Source organism: Bombyx mori, chromosome 5, assembly GCF_030269925.1.
Source record: "Bombyx mori chromosome 5, ASM3026992v2".
In the NCBI taxonomy this organism is placed as follows: Eukaryota; Metazoa; Arthropoda; class Insecta; order Lepidoptera; family Bombycidae; genus Bombyx; species Bombyx mori.
The window spans coordinates 5,106,364-5,115,925 of NC_085111.1; the positions used below are offsets into that span (position 1 = coordinate 5,106,364).

The following is a 9,562-nucleotide window of genomic DNA, read 5'->3' on the forward strand; positions in this document are numbered from 1 at the left end:
ATACCGCGACGGAGGACTGAAATAAATTAAGCTTAAACGTATCTTTCACGTGCAGGGCACCGCCCTAATTTTGGTATCCGTATATCTGTCCCTTCAGGACTACAGAAAAGGACCCTCGAGCGTAAATCACCTTTACAGCGCACCTATAAAATACAATGGCGCAAAAGAATTTTCATAAAGTTTAATTTAGTAGGAACTGCTTGAGTTAATGTGTGTGGCTACGATAAGGTGTTTTTAAGATGGCGTTCGGAATCAACTGATAGGTTTATGGCTATACACATCATCAAAAACGCTTAGTAACTATACTGAGACCCTTAGAACTTATATCTCAAGGTGGGTGGCGCATTTACGTTGTATATGTCTATGGGCTCCAGTAACCACTTAACACCAGGTGGGCTGTGAGCTCGTCCACCCATGTAAGCAATAAATAAAAATAAAAAGGTTTCATTCACTATATTGTAACGTCATAAATAAAACTTATATTTTTTGCGAAACAAAACGTTCACCGAGCAAGAGTGCAAACTGAAAATTTATTAATTGTTAAAAAAAACATGAAACTTTCCAAATCGTATAGATAATAAAAAATAAAAAACATTTTTTTATTAAATATTTGAAATTCGAAACTTTAAGTTCGTTGCTCAGAGTGGTTAAAGCTTTTTTGCTGTCATCTCATTCTCTTTCAATCACGTTCACATAGACTCATGAATATCTCAATATCAACTACTCTAGGAATCTCTGGCCCATGCGACTACATTCTGAAAATAAATAACATCTCAAAGAAAATGTTTTTCTCCGTGTCAAACATTTGTTTTCCGAATCCATTTCATTTTATTACTGCACGATGAAGTATCGCTCAACTAGGGCGATGTGTATAACATTATTTGCGTTGCTCAACTTCCCTTTTATTAAAATGAGATGCTCAATTTATGCATCATTCTAAACATCTACGTTCCTGTGAGTGAGGGCTCACTATATCTTGTATATTACCAGTAATATGTCAGCAAATTTTCGTATCGGGCCGGTGTCCGGGGTCGATTGCTTCCGTTATCGCCCGGGAGGCGATTCACTGCAAAAATGGAATGGGAATTTGCATTACATAATAAATATTTATATGCACATTTTAGTGATTGTTTCGGATTTATTAACTTTTTAAATTATTTGTGTCTTTTACTGAATTTCTCATTTCTTTTTTGACTTAATCTATATCTGCACTACCTGGAGAATAGTGTTTAAAATTAAGTATCATTTAAATTATTGTGAAACCATGCCTAATAATCGCAGTAATATTCATGAATCATATTAAAATTAATAATTAAAATTTTATTAAAATAATATTTACATGTACCACCATGTTTCTTGTTGATCCAACAGACATTGTGCCAATAGTTGTGACGATGTATGGTGTCAAAATGTTTCAACAAAACCACATCTGATCTTTCGCATTACTTCGCAGCATGCGTTATTGTTTATTTGGAAACTCCCAAGTATATTACGAATTGACTTCATTTCCAATCAGCATTGATTAATTTAAATACACTTATCAAATGAATTATGTGAAACAAATTCTAATTAAAGGTTCTACTTTTGTAAAACGTGTTTTTGCAAATCCTGAAAAAGGGTATCCACGGCCCTTCGCCTGTTTAGCATACGTATTGCGTGGCTCGCTGTCGCACGCATATATACGATTATTACTGTTCGCATATTATTGCTGTGAATTATGTGACATTATGGGATTCCAGTGTTTGACGAGTACATACTAAACATTCATCATATATAGTTTAATGTTAATTTTTTGGAACAAAGTTCCTTATGAGACGATGCGGGGGGGTACCCTAATCGGGAAAAAACGTCCGTAACGTAAGATTCTTATTAGTAATGCACACAGTGTACGACTTAACTTTGTAATAATGTACAGAAAATAACATATTTTTTTATCATTCATTGACCACGGTCTCAGAGCGTTCGTTTGCGCAATACACTAACTCTTACGCAAACAACCGTGAATGAAGTGTACCACAATAAGTTCGCACGTTACCGAATGACCGTGGGTTGTTGCGAAACCTCCAGCTTTAATTTCTTTATACCTCGAATAGAACTTAAAATTAATATTTTTATAATAAGGAACTTCGTTCCTATCCAGTGTCCCACGACACGACATTTTATTTATTTATTCGACGTAACTAAAGGATAGAGTTCGCCATGACAAACGACTAAGGTACTTATTAATCCAGGATTTTATCATGCGTTGCAGTAATCAGTCTTATTGTTTTGTCTTTAGTTCTAAAATTGGTAGCGTGCGACGAAAATCCGATAGATTTCAAGTTACAATCTCTTTTTATGCCGCTGCTCTTTATGAAAACAGATTGTGAAATGTGCGACTCATTCGTTTTCCAAGTTATAATTTCGACTAGTCTTAAACAGAAGGTCCATTCCGACACGCACGGTGCACGGAGGCGGCTTGTTCATCTCGTATGATTTAGAGCATGATCGTGAAGCACGCGCCCACTGCTTCTTCGTTTATGATCAGAAGCAGTTATTGCGATACGAATTTTCTTAGTAAAATGTAACAAATGTGTTGGGTTAATTAATTAGGTATATAACGGAAAGTTCTCGGGAATGCTTAATGATTTTTTTTCTTCTTTTTAGTAGTTTGTTTAGCAGATGCACAAAAGTCCTTGAATGTCTTGAAAATACTGTAACGCTCAAGAAAATGTTATATTCTATATACGTCATATTGTAGAAGAAATCCTATTTTTGGTTTATTAAACAAAATTCGTTCACGTTTTAAACTCACAAAGTTTACCAAACTCTTCAAACTTCAATAGTGCTAAAAAATGATTTGTTTTTTTTTCATACCTATTCGCTAAGGGGCTATTCAAGATACGCGCTGCAGATAGGGATCAATTATAAATACATAAATAAATAAATAAATAAATATTTACTAACAATTACGCCACGGTAACTGATCCCGTGATAAGTTCGTAAAGAACTTGTGTTACAGGTACCAGATAACGGAAATAAATGTAATATTTTTATTATACACATACATATATCTAATATACATCCATAACCCCGGAAAAGACATTTATATTTATCATACAAATATCTTCTCCGGGATTCGAACCCACGACCCCCTTGTGTAGTGACTATGTCACTTACCACTACAACAGACAACCGTTGAATTGTTTGAATGACATAGTTTTATTTGACTAGATATTATAAAAAAATGTTTTTTTTAAAGTTTATTCAACAGAAAATTATTCGAAAACTAAATTGAACGCTCACAGCAAACACGAAGACGACAAAGTTTGGTAATTTCTTAGTGTTTCCATTTTATTTATTTGTTTATCGCACCGGGACCTGTTGTGTTCACGCCCAAATCGTTATCGAAACACTTAAATCATAAACCATTTTGTTAATTGTCTTAATTTATCGCATTATGACCGTCAAATGAGTTACGATTTTTAGTTGAGTGGAATATTTAATTATTGCTTTCGGTGAAAAGAAGAAACCGGGAATAATATAAAATAGAATTTAGCTCTAAGGAATAAGAATTTAGAGCAGAGAGGCTATTATAAAATTCAAAATTAATCGGTATCAGACTATTGATAAAAATCGATTTGTTCCTGAATATTTTCATACCAAATACCAAATAAAGATTTATAATTAAGTTCGATATTTCACTTTTTGTTAGGTATATAAGCTTTTTTTTTATTGCCCCTGTAGGCAGACGAGCATACGGCCCACCTGATGGTGAGTGGTTACCGTCGCCAATGGACTTAAGCAATGCCAGGGCAGAGCTAAACCGCTGCCTCCCGTTAAGTACTCTCCACAAGCCTCGTTTGAAGAAGGATATGTCATAGCGCTCGGGAAACACCTTGAGGACAGAGCTCATTCCAAAGCCGAATGGGACGTGGCAAAAAGATCTCTGGAAACGCACTGTGGATGAACGTAGTGGCTCCAGGTAGTATGGATGAACTTTACTCCGGTGGCGGGTGGTGCGATGGTAAAAAAGAGATGGTGGTGTCATCTCAAACAATACCACAATATCATTCCAAAATCACACTTTGGATCTCGCACTTTTTTACCATCACACCACTTGGCACCTAAGCGTCGAGTTGGACAATGTCGGCTCAGGGTCCGTAATGTTAAATATAAAATATATGTTTACGTACAATCAAAGTTAACAAGCCACTCATCGTGTAGATATGATGCAACCTCGCGTGGCGCAGTACTGCTTGACTAATTTATGGTTGCTCGTAACATGAGAAATTGATATATGCAACCCGGCCGGTGCCTGTCGAATGAGTTTATTCCACTTGGATCATCTCGTTTTGTAGCAATTTAAAATTCAACCCGTGAACTTTGTTTATGATTTAGAATTTAGCGTTTTAACTTGGGCGTGTAATATTAAAAGCCTATTCGGCAATTTTGCGGCGTCCACCGAGAGGCGTTTTGTCTCAAAGAAAGAATGACGTACCGAACTGCATCAAATTATATTAATATTTTAAATCAGCTATGGTGTCGCCCGATGAATTGCGGCGTAATGTTGGAAAAGATTGGATGTGGAAGGTGGAGGACCGTTCATTGTAGCGGGCTATGGGAGAGGCCTATATCAAGCAGTGGTGAGATATAGGCTGATGATGGTGATGATGAGATGGTGTCGCTAGGTTTGGCTAAGTGGCAAGGTCTCTCGTAGAACTAACGCGGTTGTTACTTTAAAACCAGTGTCCATTAAAAGCTTAAAGTTTCGTGTTTGTTTTAAACAACATAACTAAAGATCTACGTCATAAACATTTTATATAAATTAGGTGCCAACATGAGTGATAATAGTCGCTATCGTCATACCAAATACGAACCGCGGCAGCCACCCCTAGGTGCTAAAAGTTTGAATGCCCAAGGAAGAATATCTCATTTTTAAATAATAAAAAAAAAAAAAAAAATTCTATATTTGAAAGCGTTTCCTTTATTTATGGTAAACATTCCGTGTGTAATTTATAAAAACCTCCCCTGGCTAGTAGTAGATAAAGTATAAAGCATTGTTTTTTATATATTTTAAACCCTATGCAGTAGTATTAAGTACCCACAGTTCTAGTAATTTTTATGGGCTCATTTGTTGATGTGAAATGTTGATATTATATAACGAAAATCCTCTCCCAACGCTAAATTATTTCACGGAAAATATTTTCCGAAGCTCAGAAGCTACAACAAGAATATACCTCTTGATCGTGTACATAAATCTGTAGCTCGTTACATGTCCTCCACCTTCACTTATACACCTTTTACAAACATGTTAAAAGTCCTTATTTCAATAAGACAAAGCATATTTTCATTTGGCAATGCTTGTAAGATAACGTACATTTTGAATGATTCCCTGACGTGGTAAATGATGCTTATGTTTGTGTCATAGCATCTGTTTTCGCTTGGCAACAGTTGAAATGTTTAACTCTCAACGGGAGGCAGGTTATTTATTTGCATACGTGTTTGTTTTTTAAATTAAGAATTAAATATGGCTGAACACTTCAATGGTCAGTTTAAATAACATTTTTAATTATTTCACTCACGTTTAAATCGTGTTAATAATTTATTGATCGAGAACCGTGCCCATAACGATCAAAATTTTAATTGAATTTATTATGACTGTAATGCATACCTATAGCACGAGTGCTTTTTTTAGGATTGAAGGATTACTGTTGCACCGAAGGCCTTTTCAGTTTCACCAGGACCTGTAGGCCAGTACGTTCTCAGGTGGGATGGGATTTGTCAATAACAGCCTGACGGTCTTCCGTCAGGCTATTGTATTGCTTAGATGGTTGGACGAGCTTACAGCCCACCTGGTGTTAAGTGGTTACTGGAACCCATAGACATCTACAACGTAAATGCCGCCACCCACCTTGAGATATGAGTTCTAAGGTCTCAGTATAGTTACAACGGTTGCACCACCCTTCAAACCGAAACGCATTTGCTTCACGGCAGAAATAGGCGGGGTGGTGGTACCTACCCGTGTGGACTCACAAGAGGTCCACCAGTAATACTTAGGTCTACTAGGTATATTTACTAAAACTAGGTATATTTACACGATATGTTTGTTGATTCAAACAAGCGTCGATTAATCGAAATATGAACGCAGAGGTTTGGCTGAAATTCTGGCGTCTTGATGTTAAAGAGCAAATGTGACCGCTTAAAATAAAAATAACAAATAATTATTTCTTGCTTGAAGAACAAAATATATTTAATTTTTTTAGAGGTAGATTATTTCTTTAGAGGTATATTATTAGGTATATTTCGGTATGTATCGTGTTTATTCGTAATCTATTCGTACGTTACTTATCCGATTGAATTGAAACTTTTTCAGTTGCGATTCAATTAAAAATGTCTAATATACATAGTAATAACAAAGTACGATAGGTGGCGCGCTAGTAGCGGTAGCCAAGAGGGATTGAGATCCATGAGGATACGAGTATTTTATTTACAAGGTAAAAAGTTGAAAGCTAAGGATTTGAATGTTTTTGGATATAATTTGAAAAATGGTTAGATATTTTAAATACATAATTTCTTGTTTTAATTACAGTTCGACATTACTACGATTCAGTTCGTTTTTTTAAATTACCTATTCGCTGGTAGCCTTTTAGTTTCCTACCTATGCCGATAGCCTTGAGAGGATATTTTAGCTTCGCCCTAACATGCAGGTGAGCTCACGGGGCTCAAACCGGAGTGTTGCTAACACTGGCCCCAGCAAGAGCAGCGCTTCGCAGAATCTACCACCGGATCGGAAACACGACCCACTGAGAAGATCCGGCGAGAAACTCAGTGGGCTGTATCTATGGGTTAATTCGCTCGTCGATCCCATCGTCGCAAGTGACGGGCTCGACGAGGACGGTAACCGGTGCTGGTGGTACCTAAAAGCACCGTTGTTTTATTTTTTATTTTATTTTTTATTCCCGTTGTAGGCAGACGAGCATACCGCTCACCTGATGGTGAGTGGTTACCGTCGCCCATGGACTCCAGCAAAGCCAGGAGCAAAGCCAAGCCGCCTACCGAAAACTTACCGTTAATTGATCGGGACTGGTAGCCTAAGGGGCCATTCCAATCAGTTCGTGAAACTTTAGTTAACTATCGATTTGATTTTTTTTTAACTTTTTCAACATCCACTTTCCCTAGTTCTCACTTTATTACCTAGGCTGCACTAAAAGTATCGTGAATGGAATATTTCCACTGTTCCTGTCATATTAAAATCTTTTTAATTGAAAACTCCTTGGTTTTAAAAATCGAATACCATTTATTTATTTAAAAAATGATTCTCGGTCTTGTCAAACTTGTTTAGTCGTTGAGGAAAATGGAATTGACTCGAGAAAATTCAAGAGCGATGATTTATTATGACTTTCGAAGTGGTTTAACACAAAAACAGTGTGTTGACCGGATGATTTCTGCATTTGGTGATGAAGCCCCATTCAAAACCACAATTTATCGCTGGTTTGCTGAGTTTCAACGTGGACGTGTCAAGCTCAGTGATGATCCCCGTCAAGGTCGTCCAAAAACTGCAGTCACCCAAGAAAACGTTGATGCTGTGCGTAAGCTAATTGAGGAAGATCGACACGTGACATACCGCGAAATTCAGGCAACTTTAGACATTGGCATGAGTCAAATACAAATAATCTTGCATGAACAATTAGGTGTAAAAAAGTTGTTTTCCCGATGGATACGCATTCGCTCTGTGAAAAGCAAAAAGAGGCTCGCGTTACTTGGTGCGTCAGAACTCTCGAAAGATTCCACGCAGGATCCTCAAATGCTGTATACAACATTGTATCAGGTGACGAATCCTGGATATACGCGTACGAACCCGAAACAAAAAACCAGTCACGAGTTTGGGTGTTCGAAAATGAGTTAAAGCCAACAAAAATTGTTCGTTCACGGAGTGTTGCAAAAAAAATGGTGGCCACGTTTGTCTCTAAAACCGGTCATGTTACGACTATTCCTCTTGAGGGACAAAGAACGGTTAATGCAGAATGGTATGCTAGCATTTGTTTGCCACAGGTCGTTTCTGAACTCCGTAAAGAGAATTGCAACCCCCGCATCATCCTCCATCACGACAATGCGAGTTCTCACACCGCGCACAGAACAAAAGAGTTTTTAGAGCAAGAAAACATAGAATTATTAGATCATCCGCCGTACAGCCCCGACCTAAGTCCTAATGATTTCTATACTTTCCCTAAAATAAAGAATAAATTGCGTGGACAGAGATTTTCATCACCCGAAGAAGCTGTGGACTCCTACAAAACGGCCATTTTGGAGACCCCAACTTCCGAATGGAATGGTTGCTTCAATGATTGGTTCCATCGTATGGAAAAATGTGTCAAATTTCGCGGAGAATACTTCGAAAAGCAATAAATACATTTTTAAATAGTAATGTTGTGTCACTTCGTTAATTCCCGAAATTTTCAGTGCCGCCCTCGTACCTCTGTTTAATTAACGAATTTTGTATTTGTGGTTATTGAACATTTTCATTATTAAATTACGTAATTTTAAGTGCTGTCTTAATCTTTCAAATAGCAAAACAAAATTATTTTTCAAATAGGTCTGACCCTAGTATAGATGTTATGTTATGAAACGATAAACAGTATCCTAAACACACGCTTCACTTGTATTTATCACTCCATATATGAATAAAGCGTTCATCGCCACATCCCGGGACTTAGCACGTGCATAAGTTTCTCAACGGTCGAATATATCTGTCGTCAACACGGGGATGTAGTTTCCAATATCTTCTGCCGCTGAATGTTCTATATTATGTTATAAGGTTGCGCTTGTGTTGAAAAGTTCAAAAGTTCCGTTTTTTTTATTGCTTAGATGGGCGAACGAGCTCACAGCCCACCTGGTGTTAAGTGGTTACCGGAGCCCATAGACATATACAACGTAAATAAGCCACCCATCTTGAGATATACGTTCTAAGGTCTCAGTATAGTTACAACGGCTGCCCCACCCTTCAAATCGAAACGCATTTCTGCTTCACGGCAGAAATAGGCTGGACGGTGGCACCTACCCGTGCGGACTCACAAGAGGTCCACCAGTAATACTTAGGTCTACTAGAACTAGGTATACTTACACGGTATGTTTGTTGATTCAAACAAGGGCAGATTTATCGAAATATGAACGCAGGGGTTTGGCTGGAATTCTGGCGTCTGGATGTTCAAGAGCAAATGTGACCGCTTAAAATAAAAATAACAAATAATTATTTCCTACCGCCACTAAAGTGCAAGTAAATCGCAGAAAAGATACATATGTATAAATCAATAAATTACGACTTAAATTTGCGTGTTTATTGGATTGACAACAATCCACAAGCAAAACTGTTTTTAAGGTACGACTTTTCCCTACCTATTCACTGGTAGTCAAAGGGGCAATGTCACCTACATACCGGCAAACTCAACCTGAGAGCGTTGCTAACTAGGGTTTTCCCAAGAACAGCGATTTGAGGAATCTACCACCAGATCGGAATGGCAACCTACTGTGAAGATCCGGCGAGATGCTCGGTGGGTTATATCTATGGGCTATTACGCAATTC

The 9,562-nt window shown here is 37.5% G+C and overlaps 1 long non-coding RNA gene across 1 annotated transcript; it reads right to left on the bottom strand.

Moving 5' to 3' along the window:
- Window positions 1-477: 477 nt before the first annotated feature.
- On the bottom strand, window positions 478-9,324 carry LOC134198890 (uncharacterized). The gene is made up of 3 exons (XR_009973160.1): window positions 9,104-9,324; window positions 988-1,066; window positions 478-755 (listed from the first exon to the last, which is right to left on the bottom strand). It is a non-coding gene; the product is annotated as an uncharacterized LOC134198890 (long non-coding RNA).
- Window positions 9,325-9,562: the final 238 nt, after the last annotated feature.